A 16193-nucleotide genomic window follows, 5' to 3' on the forward strand; every position below is an offset into this window, starting at 1 on the left:
CGGACGTGCTACCGTGGACGTATATCCACAGGAATACCGGAGCACCGGAATACCGGAGTGACATCAGGAGACTGATGTCACTTGTGACGCCCAGAATGCGTAGTAATGGCATTATATCACCACTTGTGACGTCCATATGGCGTCGGAAATGTATTTGCGTTGCAAGGATCTTCTCTACAAAAAAAAAAAAAAAAAAAGAAAAAAAGGAGAGATACAAAAGTACATCCGCGATGTCTTTTTTTTTTTTTTTTTTCGTTGCCGATTCATGGGGTTTAGAAGTGCCGAAGCAACGTGGGGTTATGAGAGACTCCGTAGTAGAGGACCCCGGATTAATTTTTAGCCGCCTGGGATTTTTTTTAACGTGCACATATAGATCTAGGTTTACGAGAACGTTTCTTTTTTTTTCTTGAATATCGCCCCCGTCGAAATGCGGCTGCCGGGGACGGGAATTGAACCGGCGACCTCGCGCTCAGCGGCAGAACGTCACAGCTGCAGCGCCACCGTGGCAGGTGCCAAAATATCTGCCTCCTGCGGATATGCGGAACACAATCGGACATTGCAACGAGTGCTGCGCGTGGTTTGGTTGAGCACAGCGTTGCAACATGTCCTTCAACATGGCGCTTCTCGGGATGAGTCTGTCAGCATTCCGGTGTGGTACACTGGGCTTAAGAGCTCACATCTGTGCGGCGCTCGCAAAGGAGCTCTATACAACAGCGTGAAGAAGCAGTGACCACGCCTTTGCCAACTTCTGAAAACTCACGAATCATTACGGGCGCTGATGTGGTGGGCGGAGCAGGAATAGCTTATGAGCAGCTGCTGGCACCTCAGGTATAGGCATATACTGTGTGTTAAGCTTTTGAGATTCATTTATTTCTGCTTACGTGGTCCAGGTGCCTCCTCGGACATTGTTCGATCTCTCTTACTTGCGCAGTTGCCTGTCGATGAGAAACGCCCCAAGCAAAGAACGCTGAGGGTCTGCAAGGAAGTCTCGTTCACCGTCATCACGTGAGCTTCTTATGGGAAACTCTTCGAGGTGAGTGAAGTTTGTAAAGGTGCCACTCAGTTTGTTTGTCTAGGAAAAAAACAGAACAGGCCCACCAGCACATACTTATTGGTTTGCTCTTTCTCTACAGCTTTTAGTTAGAGATTATTATTATTGGTATTATCCGCTTTCTTTATGTATGCGTGCGCGAACACTCAGACCTCATGGTTGTTCCTGGGCACGGTAAATGAATGATTAACAACAACAACAACAACAACAACAACAACAACAACAACAACAACAACAACAACAACAACAACAACAACAACAACAACAACAACAACAACAACAACAACAACAACAATAATAATAATAATAATAATAATAATAATAATAATAATAATAATAATAATAATAATAATAATAATAATGGCGGCGTGATTGCTGTTGACAGCTCGCTGAGATGTGCTCGGCGCAACGACCTAGAAAGTGTACAGTAGTCAATTTGCCTAGCGCGCTGTTAAGAATTGTTAATTGGAACTTTCTTTGTAACGCCGAATATTTCCCTTGTGTCGTTTGATGAGGTCATCTATTCTCTTGAAAGTGTCTTATCTTCCCATGGCAAGCACAGACTAATCCTTCTTGATGATTGTAACACAACTGGAATTGATTGGAACGCGCTTAGATATACTCATTACAATCATTACACAGAGAACAAATGCAGCCTCTTAGACTTTCTGTCCTTTTTCTCCCTTTAGCATGCACCATACGTGATCGCCAGTTCCTGTGCCAACGTCTTAGACTTTTGCCTCTCGAATGCTCACGTTATAGATGTCTCTCGTTCTGACATTTCCCTTGTGCGTCCAGATAAGTTTCAACCGTCACTATAAGAGATACTGTCTCTGTGTCAGCCCTGAAGCAGAGCTCGTCCAGTGGCATTAATGAATTAATTCTCTCGTTTTGATTTCAAGCGTGGTGATTGTGTCGCTTTATATGATTTCTTGTCTGCCACCGATTGGCCACTGGTCACAAAGAAAACCAATGTTGATGACCAAGTAGAACATTTTGTTTTGAGCAGTATATATGCGCAAATCAATTACCCAGTACAGTCCTAAGCGCTCTAGATATCCCCACTGGTTCTCATCTGTACTCATAACTGCCCTAATGTATAAAGATTGCGCGCACCGTAAATCAAGAAGTCCTGTGACTAATGAATGGAGGGAGGAATTCCGCTTTTTTTCGGAATATCTACAAACGCCTCGATAAGCGGGCTCACAACTCATATGCTGCTTTCTTGGAAAAGAGCGTCTCTGACTGGCCGGCGGAATTTTGGAAAAGTACATCCGTAAACGCTCTAATATATATATATATATATATATATATACGTGGAGAGTGTTTTCGCCTGCTTGACTTTAGAGTAGAAGCCCGAGCAGTTGCGGAATGTATTGCTGCCAATTTCTCATCCTTATATAAAGCTTCAGGTTTCAACGCTGGTGTCAGTCAGCAGCACACGACGGTTCCTACATCTAGTACTGTATTGTTTGATGAAAAGCTCATCAGCAAGTGCCTCAAGCGCTTGAAGGCTGTCGCTGATGGCATCCCTTCCGTAATCTGGAACCTTACGGCAGTATATTTGCCCCAGTATATAGACATCTATGCTTAATAATTCATTAAATACTTCGACTTCAACTCACATGTGAAAAACTGCTCGTGTTTTTTTCCTGTATTTAAGTCTGGCTGTAAACACCAATGTCTCGAATTATCGCCCGGTTTCTCTTCTCTGTGTCACGTCTAAGATTTTTGAGCTTGCTCTTGACAACATATTGTCTTTTACTGTAAAGCGCTCATTGATATAGAATCAGCGTGGATTTCAAACCGGCCGCACCACTGTCACAAATCTCGCAAGTTTCACAACACAGATCTGCGCGCCAGCACTTCAAAGGGGGCAAGTTGACGCCATTTACTGTGACCTCAGCAAATCTTTTGATGTAGTGACTCACTGCTTCTGATCAAGTTTACACATTTTGGTGTTGACTCGTCAAATGCCAACCTGTTGCTTTGAGATTTCCACGCAAGGTCACCGGAGAACATAGAAAGAGAGAGAGAGAGAGAGACGCAAATCAGAGAAAGGCAGGGAGGTTAACCAGAGTTAAGCCTCCGATTCGCCACACTGCACTAGGGGAAGGGGAAGAGGACGCAAAGACGGAAAGAAGAGTGGGGACAAAGAGAAATACCTTTCCATGTTCCTGCCTCTCATCACCAACACTCAACCGTCCACAGAACAGTCTTTATAACGCTTATTTTCATTATCTTAATATTTTTTTTTCATAACTCGATGTCACTGTTCTTTTCCGAGCTTTACGTTGTCGCGTGATACTATGTATTTTCACACATTGTTCAACTACCCTGCTGCTCCTTTTTCTTTTGTATTCACCTTGCGCCTTCTTGTGTGTACGCTCTTTTCAAGATTGTTCTTTTGCGGCGAAGCTGTATATGGCTAGCCTATTCATCCGTCCACCCGCCGTGGTTGCTCAGTGGCTATGGTGTTGGGCTGCTGAGCACGAGGTCGTGGGATCGAATCCCGGCCACGGCGGCCGCATTTCGATGGGGGCGAAATGCGAAAACACCCGTGTGCTTAGATTTAGGTGCACGTTAAAGAACCCCAGGTGGTCGAAATTTCCGGAGTCCTCCACTACGGCGTGCCTCATAATCAGAAAGTGGTTTTGGCACGTAAAACCCCACATTTAATTTAATTAATTTATTCATCCGTCCGTCCATCCGCCTGTCGGTCACCTGTACGCCGAAAACTCCTCCGGCGCAAACCCATGCGCATGCGCGAAAAAAACAAAAAGAGAAAGAGAGGCGTGCAATTAGCCAGCGGCACCTAGATAGCACAAGGCCTGTTTACTTCGATCCATGACGTCACGTTACCTGGCCTGAAATTTCCATTGACAAGGCTGGCGTGATGAAAGCGGTGACGTCAAAATCGCTGTTGCCTACTCGGGTGTATCCCCAAGAGATTCCATGGCAATCGGGCCAGGTAACATGGCGTCATGGATCGGAGTGAAAAGGCCTTGTGCTATCTAGGTGGTGTTGGATTAGCTGCGCCAGTAGTGACGTCGTTGCTCTCCGTCGCAGCCAAGCGCGCGCGCAACAGTTTCTCTCCGGCTCCGAAATGGCTAGGCCACGCGTCATACGTACTCCTGAGCAGCAGGCAGCTTTTGATCAGCAACGCCGCGAGAAGGGGCATTGCAGGTTAACCTTTGCCTGAGTTTATCAACCGTCCTACACGTGCATGCGACTCGTGCGCTCATGTAATGCGCTACACTTACTGTACAGTGAGGACAGTAAATAGTTAATCTAAACTAGCTAAACGATAGTTAATCTCTGCTGTTTTAGTTTTCATCCAGTGTGGGCTCTTTCCTTTTTATGTCAACTTGCGAGCAATAGCTGTAAGCCATTTGCATCAGCGTCATTCCTAATTCTGACTACGTGCCGTATGCCTGCCACATCTCGCACCGTATCATCGCCGGATTTGTGGGGGTTCTGCGACCTTGCAATCACACTGTTTGGCTGCCGGAAACATCGCATGCGGCCGACTCCGTGATCCGCTATGCTGGATAGGTCGCAGCGCCAGCGGCCCAGGATGCGCAGACTTGCAAACGGGTTCGACCAGTCAAGGGCGGCCGTGTAATTCCGGCGACCTATGCGCGCGCACATACACACGCGTGCACAACAGGGCGTTCCTCTGCCCCGACCACGTGGGACGGAAAGGGCCGAGACGAAAGTATCGAAGGGAGAGGGCAGTGGGTGCGAGGGAGGAGGGGGGCGATGTCGTCTGGCAAGGTCACGCAGTGCGGTCGGCACTCGGCAGGGCATGACCACCATCGTTGGAGTGGCCACGGCTCAAAGTGGGTTACTGAAGTACTATAGCGCCAAACAGACGACACAAGAAGAGACACGGACGAGCGCTCGTCCGTGTCTCTTCTTGTGTCGTCTGTTTGGCGCTATAGTACTTCAGTAACATGCACCAACTAGCCCAACAAAAAGTTCTACTCAAAGTGGGAGTGAGAAAAAGGCATTTAGAACCCTTCTTCCGCACTCGGTGGCACTTGCGGCGAGAATGAGAGAAAGTGTGTGCGTGCGTTCATGCGTGGAAGTTCACGCTTCAGTTCGATGCGTTTCACTTCTGGCTCTTCCGGTACATGGTTGGCAGCTGTCATTGCAATGGTTCAACGCGCCAGGGACTAATGAATTAATGAATAAACGGAGATGGGAAAGGTAACGATATGACACAAGCGGGTGTTAAGGAATGCTTACGAGTACTTCGTACTTGTGTGGGCGAAGCTGTGTCTGTTTCCGGCGCAGACGACGCTCCTAAATTACAGTAACGTTGGGCGCTTACGTGTTGTCACCATGCACGCCACCCTTTTCACTCTTGACATTTTTCTCTGGGGTGAAGTACCGCCCTGAGTGGGGGGCGCTGTCACGTAGCCGTCTTTATTTTAAACAAAAAAGCATTATCAGTCAATGAGTGCAGAGTCAACCCTCTTGTTTGTCCTACTCGTACTTAATGCGAAGGACAGCGCTGTAGATGCTTTGACGACGTTTGCTCTGCTACGGCTTGACAGGTGTTGACTGTGCTCGAAAGGTTTATATAAGCCAGGCCTACCAAGGTTATCTATTATGGGCAGGGCGAACGTCTTGCAACGCTCCGTTGCATCATCAGTGCGCACTTCGCTCTGCAGTCGCCGATATAAAATGTGGCAAAAAAAATGGTATAACTATTTTAAAAATTTCTGCCAGGCTCTTTTTAGAGGAAGAAGGACAGAGAGCGCATGAGACCAGACACCAGGAAGCCGCAAGTTGAAAATAAAACAGTGCGCGAATATTAGACCTTTCGAATATAAATAGACTAGTCCTTGCTATTCGATTCGTATTGGATTCGAGAATAGGCAGTTCGAAATTGTTGAGTATTCATCTCTGTTCGAGGCGTAAGGTGATAACAATACTTAGTGAAGTCTCGAGGGAGAGATATCGATGTAAATGAGGGCTTTTCTGACTGGTTGTGCTGTTGGAGAGTCGTGGTATATTGCGCAGAGACACTCCTCCATGAGCGAGCACACACGACCGACAACTTTCGTATGTTTAATCTGTTCCAGTCATTCAGTAAGAATGCCTCGCTTTTGGGCAGTCTATATACGATTTTGTTGTCCTCGCTAAGGCAAGGCAATTTAAAATCTAACCAGTATCACCACATCTACATACCGTTAAGGAATGCATGGTGCTGTATAGTATGATGGCTTTTTTTTTTATCCCTCAGACACGAAACAAGAACAAATGTGCGACAAGCCCGCGCCTCCAAATGTATATGGCAAGCTAAAACCAATCACAATCGCAATAATATAGGTTGAAAACACAAAACTGAGATTTGGCAGAAAATCCAAATGGAAAAAAAAAAAATCCCTGCCCTGTCAAAGAGGATGTCCAGCGAAGGAGTTGAAAACCACCGCTACAGCTGCTGAGGGGAGTATGCAATGCTTCATTGCTTTAGAGTAGCGGTAGCAGTGCTATCTTAGAGTGACGGTATAGGAATTGGAGTAATCGTAATTCTGACAGCACGCCGCCGCCCATAGCGGTGCTGCAACAACATTGAAATCGGTTGCTAGGCTGGTAATTTTTTATACAAAAGGCTAGGGACGTCACACCCCGCGTCGCGAGCTGGCGTCACCGGGGCCGCTTGGGAAACACTAATCTTTACCGTGAAACGTGCGCGGGGAGCGCTACGTGCTCCTCACTGCTATCACGAGAGCCTTATCATTTATGTGGTTGGGTGTTCGCTTCACCTTGCTGAGTGATTGTAGCCTCTGCCTTAGGGGGGTATGAGCCAATGCATTTCTTGCTTGCTTACGGGCTTATGAGCAATTGATGGTGATCGGGGTCCTAGTAATATACAGCTTCGCCGCAAAAATACAATAGAGAGGTGAATTGCTCGGCCGTGTGTATGAAATGAGGAGGATATGGCAAATGAGTTGAGCAAATGTGTAAATGTATAAATAGGTATATGTGGCATCCCATGTGAACCCTGGGCGCTCGATTCTCCACTGTTCACCGGTGTTTTTATTGGTTGTCGAAGAGGGACAAAAAAAAAATAGAAGGAGAAATAATAAGAACAGTGGCCGGTATTGACAGGAGAGGATAGGGGAAAGGAAAAAGAAAAGAAATAAATGCGAAATATTTTCTTCAATTAGACAACACTATATGCATGCACCTTGTCACATTGTCACTGGGCACCAGATAAGTGCAAGCAGTTGTTTCTCATTTGCAAGCCCCTTATTAGAACGGAGCTCTAGTTAATTGCGGACGGCCTTAGACACACGTGTTAAATAAGCTTCGTTCTTTTACCAAACGGACTCTACACAAACTTTAATTCGTAGGGTTTCCAGAAGTAGAAAATTATTCGATTGGATATGCGAAGGCCATCTTTCTCGAATATTTGTATTCGACTCGATTGGGAAATTTCAGTATTAGGCCGCTGACACAACCATAGAACCTAGCAGTAAGCCAGTTCTTTCACACACCTTTCTTTCTTTACTACTTCCTCGATGATTTAGATGTGTGCCATCGTTTACGTCATTTCCTGTACAGGCGCTCAGCAGGAAGCTGCCGGAAACCAAGACCTGAAACTATTTTTGTTAAGACGATATAGCAGTACAAATATGTTCTTGATTGCTTTGATCAACTTTGACTGCTTTAGCACGATATATGTATTTCATCTTCAGCGTCTGCAGCGGTGTACACATTCAACTTTTTCCGTGTCGTGCAGACCGGCACCGTTCGTAACGAGATTACTCCTTTCGTGTCCGAGAGAGTCACTCCAGGCAGAACTGCCTTAGTAGAAGATAGTAAAACATTAAATTATGTCAAGTTGAAATCTGTCACTCTTCGCTTTCCTCAGCACTATTGCATTCACGACGCATTCAAAGCCAGTCGCACAAGAACAGTGATGTGTGTTTAAATGAGATTTTTATTCTCGGTATCATAACATTCCCAAAGACTTTTAAAGCGATCGCTTCTTTATTTATTTATTTATTTTTTCTCATCTCCCCGCTTTGGAGTTCGTATGGTCCTGGCCGTTTATGCACGGCCAGCTTGGGACACTAGCACTAGAAATTAAATAAATAAATACGCCCGATGGTTGGTTTCTAACACTGGTCCCCCACCACGGAAGCTCGATTGCGGACGCGTTCCCGCTGAAAAGACGCAATAAACTCGTGAAGGCCAGTGTCTTGAGACGCTTGGCACGCTAAGCGCTTCGCAGAGCAATAATTTACATATAAATAGTAAGCGCACGCACCTAAGCTGACGATGAAGAAAGAAGTTACGAGTCAGTCTACGAAATTCGTCGCGTGTCTCTCATCGTACTACGGCGCTGCGGGGCGTTTCTACACGGTCAAGCACGTCGTGTCTTGGGAGTGAACACATTTTAATGCTGAATAAAAGTACCATATTCTCTGCAAGGTCCACCATGGGGGCTGAGGCAGGTAAAGGCAAGGCGCAGAAGACCAGGACTTAGGAAGAACACAAACGACAAAACGGGCGCCTTTTTTTTCTTGTTTTTTTCTTTTTTTCCAAAAAACGCTCTACTTGTCTAGGCAGAGCTGCGTCGCCTAGCACGGTTTGTGTTCTTCCTAAGTCCTGGTCTTCTGCGCCTTGCCTTTACCTACTTCAAGCATGAACCAACTAGCCCAAGCAAGAGTTTTACTTGGGGGCTGAGGCGTACGCTCATCACTGAAATGGGCAGCGCGTCTCTCTAGTCGTAATGTGCCCGCTATCGTATACAAAGATGTCAACCCAAGGTTGGTTCTGCCGGCATTTCCTTTATGTTCTACGAGTTTAACTCCTGGTTAGCCACTCCTGCATTGGTTGTCACGTCTGTCGTTGGTTGTTAGGATAATTTACAAAATACGAGACAGACTTTCAGAGTATAGGGCGCGGTTTTTATCCGGTTGGGTGCGCGTCATATAGGAGCGCCTTTTCTATAGTCCATCTTTGCCATCTCTAAAAGAGAGTAGAGGAAACGAAAGATGAAAGGCAGAAAGGTTACCCTCTCGGCGCCACAATCTCGAATAATATCAAACATTATACAGCGTTGAGCTTCCTCATAAAGTGCACAGAATATATACGCCGGCGAGCAGGCGGCGACATATAATCAAGCGGGGACGAGACAGACGGTCTTGCAAATGATCTTAACACTATGCAAAAGCTAAAGATAACTTGGAAATGTTAAGCTGTGGGAGTTCCTCGTTATCTCGTTATGGTGCTGAAAATGGGAATGCATGTTTAATCGCATCCACAAATGAGCTTTAGCAGAAAAGAAGTCGAGTCTCCTTGAGAAACATTGCTGCTCCGAGCCAGAGAATTTGTGTGCATTTGTGTGCTGTCGCTATAAATGGCTCTATCACGGCGGGTAAATTGAGCTAATGTCCTTGTTATGAAGAAAGCTGTTTTTTTTTTTTTTTTGAGGCTTCTCATTAATTTTTTATTTTTTTCCTGTCGCTGTCATGCGCGGCTTTCCACACGGATGGATTATCTCAACTATAGCCTTACTGTTCTCATGTAACACTGAAAAAAAAAAAAAAAAAACGTTTTTCTTCCATTAAAATATTTTAGGGGCTGAATTCATGAAGGTTATCGTTTATAAGAGCTATTTGTGATTAGCCGGTCGGATGGCTTCGTAATAATACGCCCAATTTGACCATCGTATGTAGGGGCCTCAGGTGATTTGTAGAGGGCTAAGAAGGTGCCTTGAGGAGCAAGCTCTATGTCCACTGGATCCAGTGGCGTAGACATAACTTTTTTTCCTGTAAAAGGGGCGGGGGGTGGGGGGCAGGGCCCGCACTTAACCGGGGGCGGGGAGGGGAGGGAGGGTGAGGAGGGCTGAGCAGACCGCGCATACTAATGCCGAAATTTCGGGAGAGGGGAAGGGGCACGGGCCCGCTGTGCCACCTCCTGGCTACACCACATGACTTTATCAACAGTTAACCTCAGCACTTTTTTTTCTTTTTTACCCGGACGAACTAAATCCACGCCACGTGTACTTCTACTGCATCGATAACGTTCGTATTGAGGCTTCACTTGCTAAATATACATTGACCGGACGAACAAAGACACGCAGCCGATAAGAATTCCGCAGACGATCGCGAAACAATGAAAGAGCGACCGGAGTTAGCCGGTAAGTCGTTTACGCTTGACGCTTCTACATTTCATAAGCGAATGGATGGGGAACGTATACTTTCTCTACCACTGCGCTACTTGTTCGAGTACCCAGAGTTGGACTCCCTCTAAGTCACACGTCACTGTCTACGTGGAGAACAAGCAAACAAGCGAACAAACAAACAAAGAGCCATATAAAAGATCCATAAGGCGCCACTGCCTATAAGGAGAAATAAAAGACGATTCGGCTCGCAACTAGCTCAATGCAACATCAACATTCTGTAATTGTGGAAACAACCCTCAAGCTGCTATATAGAGATTATAAAGCGGTAAGTGGGCGAAGGGTTGATGTTGAAGAATAGCTTGATTAATGAAATTAGAAATACGCTACAAGCAAAATATTTGAAATATTCCTTAAACGCATTATTCTAAATTTTGTGGCGTTAACGAAAGAAAAATAGTGCTTAGAGAAATTAAGCCCTGCATTCTTCTTCTTTGCGATGTGCACAATTTCGCTTCTGTATGATAATGTATTCAGCAATACACTACACGATATATGACAGTATGATATATGCTGTAATATATAATTACGGTACAAAATAGGTCCCAGGTTCAACACACGTCTGCCCTATGAGGCCCGGAAGGCGGCGATAGATAGATCTCAGTTTTCCTTGTTTTACTTCGGTCGCATTACACGCTATTTTTTTCTTCTCCTTAGCCTAACTTGCAGGCTGCACGGGTTGAGCTAAGTGGCGCCTCGAAAAAGGATTACGAACCCTATCAGCGTACCGAGGAAGTCTGGGTCTGTTTTTTTTTTTGTTTTTTTTTTATCTCCACAGTTGCTCCACGCGGCGCACACGTGCTGCAGACCATTGCTGCCTGGCGTACGGCTCTCGCTTCCTCCAAGTCTTGCAGTGTGAGAAACCACGCGGCGGGCTAGCTCTGACGCGACCTTGAGGCGGGCAACCATCAACCCACCCTCGGTCTATTGCGGCACCAGGAGAGACCGCGCCGCCGAGAGGGTTACTAATGGACCACTTGAGTCGCCTTCACTGCTGACCTCACGCGCACTCACACACACAAGCGAATGAGAATTAGCGGTAGGCAGGAAACAGGTCGCGGCGAAAGGAGAGTGTCCGCGAGCGCGCCGTTCTTCCTCCACAACTCAACCTTCTCTAAATCCCCTTATTTCGTGTTCTTTCCGCATAGTCAACTGAAGCCTGGCATGTAAAGAACCGCCTTTCTGGGGACACGAGCGGTGGACAGGTCCCTTGGCTCCACGTGGTGTGCACGTGACCATCGTTACACATCGGTTCGTGAGCAAAGAAATATAAAAGGAAGAATTGGCAACTCCTGCCACCAGATGCATGTTTCACTCTGTACAGCAACAAAGGCCCGTATTTATGGCCCTCTATAGGGGTCTCCTACTGTTAGCTATGGGGGGGCGTATAATCTCAACCAGCCGACTACCACCCTTTGCGCATCGCGATGTGCGTTTAACCGGCAGGAGAGAATTCACTCTCAGACAACCGGCTAATGAGCAACTGTAGAATAAGAGCACTAAACGAAAATATTAATTATGTCGAGCTAGATTGAAAGGTTAGGCTTCTGTAATAACGAATGCGCCATTCGTAGCAAGAACAGAGCTTTTGTAAGCGAGAAAACGTCGAAAATTGGAAAGTTGCAGTGGCGTCACCTGTTGTGGACTCTGGTGGTACCTCTAATGTGACGTCAGAAAGAGGTCACGCTGAGATTGCGGCGTCAACTCGTCTGTTTTGGCGCTGGTGGTTCAAATTGAGAAGCAGCAGCGGTACCTTCTGAGGATATTTTCTACGCAACGAAGTGACGCATTGGCACACAGAAAACGATGATACCACTTGTAGACTAATAATCTATCGATCTAGTCCGACTTACTGTTTTCCTTTAGTGTCGCTTTAAATATGTACTGACAAATACCTTCAACGTTGTAGGAACATTAAAACGTGTTCTTCGCACATGAAAAAGATTACAGGTGTCAAGTATGAGGGCTAGAAAATGTAAGATATTTTAATTTGATACTAAAGCATGTTTCGTAGCGCTTACTTAGTGTCATCGGCGTTATCGTGACGCCATGATACAGTGCAAAATTTGTTCAAGTCTTTAGCAATAAGGCGATGATATAAAAACGTTGCTAAAGAAAAAAAGAAGCGCCGGAACCTACGCGTTTGTGTGAATCGGTGGTAAGAGAAGCTTCCTTTGATGCTCACTGTAATGGATTCTCTTATCACTCCTCACTGAAAGCACGTTATGGCTCCATTTTGTTCGCTTCTTTATCCACACTCGGCTGCTTCTGTTGCCGATGTTTTCACTTCCTGCCTTCTGTCCTTTTTGTCCATTCGGCCACCTACTGAGTGGCACATGCCCGTTCGGTGAACGTTGGCCAAGAATGTTCACAATATCCAGTAGCACGTGCCCAGCTGCACAAACCTGGCGCCCCAAGTTGTGTGTTCGGACTGATACACAGTGAGCCAAGTTGTTGTATGCTCTGCAGCACAGCAAGCAACAGCCAACAAACATCATTCACAGAAAGGAAGCTTTGCCTTAACAAAAAAAAAAAAAAAAGATGTTAATAAGTGCTTCGCGAGCTTTTCCTGGCTGAGTTCGCGTGTTTTAGCCGCAGTGATGGCGAGCACAGAGCAAGCCAATGTATCCATGACGTCATGACGCATTCACCACCTCCCGGATACCGTCACTGAGATAGTCAGCAGAAGCAATCAAATAAAAAAATAAGAATAATTTACTCTAAGTAAATTAATTAGGGAGCTTTGACGCATGTCAGCACTGCTTCCGCGAAGCTTGGAGGACTTGATCCTCTGTTTCACGCATGAAAAAGAAAAGAGAAAAAATGTTCAACACGTTATGTCGGTACTCATTTAACACTTTAGCACAAGCGCTCCTTTTTTCTTTTCTTTTTTTTTCGCAGGTATTTGCCGCTTTGAATGTTTCCGCCAGACCCGTCAGCTGCTGGCGCCAGCGGATATACTTTCTTCCTTTAGGCGAAGCTGCCTATTTTCTGACGCAACCTTGCGAATTAGAGTCGAATTTTCCCTGTTTATGCCTGCCAGCCGCTGTACACGCGTAATCGTCCAGGATAAAGGTCTTTCGCTACGGGGCGAATTTCGAAAGCGAAAGCCTGGATTTCGAGAACGACACGACCTCTCCGTGGCTCTTTGCCGATGTACTGTATATATTTGTCGGGCACTGCGGGATTTGATATACGCGACATTTTCAAACAGCGAATGCAATGGAAAGAGCCGTAAGCTCTTTTTAAACGGAGAAGCAAGCGTCTGCGCCCACATTTTTCGTCCACGCCAGAAGCGTTATCGAGGCCCCAAAGAACGAAAGTGTACAGAACTCGTTTCTTACGACCACCATATAGTAACCTTGTACCGTAATTATAGGGAACTATGGAAATAGGGGACTCAAAGTTAGCAGACGCCGTAGGCCAGACTTGCAAAAGAAGCGGCAAAAGCGTGCGCAAGATACTTTGGGCTTTCGGGTATCGCAAAGCCGTTTGGAGGCGCCATATATAAGTATCCCTATTATCTTAAACCGCGGCGTACGCATCTTCGCTTCCAAGTGCTGGCAACAATGGTGGGCTTTACGTAATACTTCGGCAGTCATTTATTGTTCACGTGTTTGTTAAATAAACAGCCAATTACTACAGCTACAGTGGCGATGTCTCCTGTCGATTTCTGAAGTAGCCTGTCGCAGAGCACCCAGTTGGCGCCTTTCGTTTCGTTTTGTTTGTTTCTCTGGGCTCCGTCTGACGTCCGCTGGTGCACTGAGGCTTGTGTACTCGTGGCCTCCGCGATCAGCTCCGGTGGCGCGCTAATCGCGGAGGCCACGGTGTACTACACGCTCTGGCTGAAATATGCGGCGGTGTGGCCAGTGTCTTCCGTTCTTGATTTTATTAATGCGAAAGCCTTAGATGACTCACGGGTAGAAAAATTCCGATGTCCGGCGTTATGGCACCGAAATTCGTAGGGAGTCTAGCCCTCGACCTTTGGTGGGAGTCGAACCTTTGGTGTTAATTAGGACGAATCAGGCCATGAATTTCCTTACAAGAAAGCGTGAAGCCGAGGCGAAGAAGAATCGTCAGCACGACCTGTGGTTTTAATTAAGATAAAGTTAATTAATGCATTTGAACCAACGACCTTTGGTGGGAGAAAACAAGTAATAGAAGTAGCAATGCATTGAAATGAAAATATCAATTAATGTAATCAACGTCTCTTGAGCGCGCAGGCTTTCTGCGTCATACATTTTAGCTAAAGTAACTCTCAAGTATTTATTTATTTATTTATTTATTTATGCAGAAAAATAAAATGAGAAGAAAAGATACAGCATATATGGAGAAGAGAAAAGTACATGGACACAGACACCGTATTAATTGCCTCAGTAACCTCACTATAGTGCTGGCGTCGATGACATGGCAGATTGCGCTTTTGATGGTACAGATTGTACGGCTTGGGCGGGGAAATTCAAGTCTGGCCTGTTGGCTTCTGTTATGTTACGGTGTATCATCCCCAATCAACCTTGCCTTATGATAAGGTGTGGCAGATGCTTCAAATATGCTTTAAGAGGCAATTTTTTAAAATGCTCTGCAGGTGATATAATAGTGTCCTTCCTGCGGGATAGAACGTCAGAGAAGTTTTTCCGTTGCGAAGTTGAAGCCGGTGCGTTCTCAAGACATGTACACTTATTAGTAGGAACCATAATAATAGCTCATATATCTACCGAAGCTTTTGGAGAACTGCACTGGCGTTTCAGTTACTATTTCTTCTCACAGTAAGCTTCCGCGCCGAATACTGGATAAAGCTCGGAACATTAACTTATCTTGTGACTGAGTCTAAGGAAGAATATATCGAAGCTAGACGTAGACTCAGTGTTGTTACTACAATGCTTCGAGCACTGACCACATTCAATTTCGAAATTGCAACAAGAGCTGTAAAGTCATTAATTAAGTTATTATTGATCAACAATATTAATTAACTAACAATAATGATTGATTAACAAGTGCTATTCAATCAGGCAATGCATACCGCTGCTATAGTAATGCGCTGCTGAAAAAAAAAAAGGCATTGTCTCCAGTGCAATGTCTGCAAAAACCTTGTTTCTTCAGATTTGAACACCTATAGTATATGCCTCACCTACAAAAGCTTCTCTGTATCTGTATGCATGCACCCGTTCATTTCAACGTCACTAACAAATGGAAGAAATTCACTGTTTTCTGGGTAGCAAAAGACCATTTTTCTTTCCTTGATCAACGGTTGCGGGCCAGTCATGCATTTTTAGTCTTCCCCTCCTTCCTCACTCACGCAAATTTTCGGAACACGGCCGACTTTCTCTTAACCTGATCATGCTTATAAGAGAGAAGAAAGGTACTGAGGTTGACTGTACTAAAGTTTACGGTTCGCTACCCTGCATTATAGGGTCGGATGAAAAAGGTTAGCAAGAAGGGAGAATGAGAGAAAACACAAACTTTCTTTTTGTTTTTCATTCTCGTTAAGAAAAAAATTAACAGCAGACGTCGCATTCTCCCATGTGACCCAAGTATTTACGAGTTCTGTTGTTTCTTGCCGCCGAGTCACACGACAGACGATACCGTGCGATTCCAGTGATGTGTGCGTGCACACTGTAACGACCGCGTTTTATTTTCAGGCCTATTGCTTAAGTGACGCGACATATCGTATCGGCCACGTACCACATCAGACGTGACATTGTGTGCAGCCGACTTAATCGGCACCCGACCGTAGGCAGCTTACGTTGCAGGTTACTCGACAAGAACGAAATCGTCGGCAATGTGTGATAGGTGACAATTTGTGGAGGTTGCGTATCATACAGCAGAAAAATTGTCTGGCGGCGAAGCCGCCAAGAAGATATGATTTCGCCTCACTTGATTACTCTTGAGATGCCGTACCCGTATAGAGAGAGGAAAAAAGACAAAAAAAAAAAG

General features: G+C 45.5%; 2 protein-coding genes across 2 annotated transcripts in view; one reads left to right on the forward strand and one right to left on the reverse strand.

Moving 5' to 3' along the window:
• The window catches only part of LOC126531286 (uncharacterized), an 87617-nt gene that overhangs the window by 66326 nt on the left and 5098 nt on the right, over positions 1 to 16193 (reverse strand). Inside the window, exon 2 of the mRNA XM_055070526.2 lies at positions 924 to 1072. The gene's annotated coding sequence lies outside the window, so the exon portion shown is untranslated. The remainder of the gene's footprint in view (positions 1 to 923; positions 1073 to 16193) is intronic.
• The window catches only part of LOC126531284 (carnitine O-palmitoyltransferase 1, liver isoform-like), an 88849-nt gene continuing 73601 nt past the window's right edge, over positions 946 to 16193 (forward strand). The window contains exon 1 of the mRNA XM_055071072.2: positions 946 to 1033. The gene's annotated coding sequence lies outside the window, so the exon portion shown is untranslated. The remainder of the gene's footprint in view (positions 1034 to 16193) is intronic.

Source organism: Dermacentor andersoni, chromosome 5 (genome assembly GCF_023375885.2).
Source record: "Dermacentor andersoni chromosome 5, qqDerAnde1_hic_scaffold, whole genome shotgun sequence".
NCBI lineage: Eukaryota > Metazoa > Arthropoda > Arachnida > Ixodida > Ixodidae > Dermacentor > Dermacentor andersoni.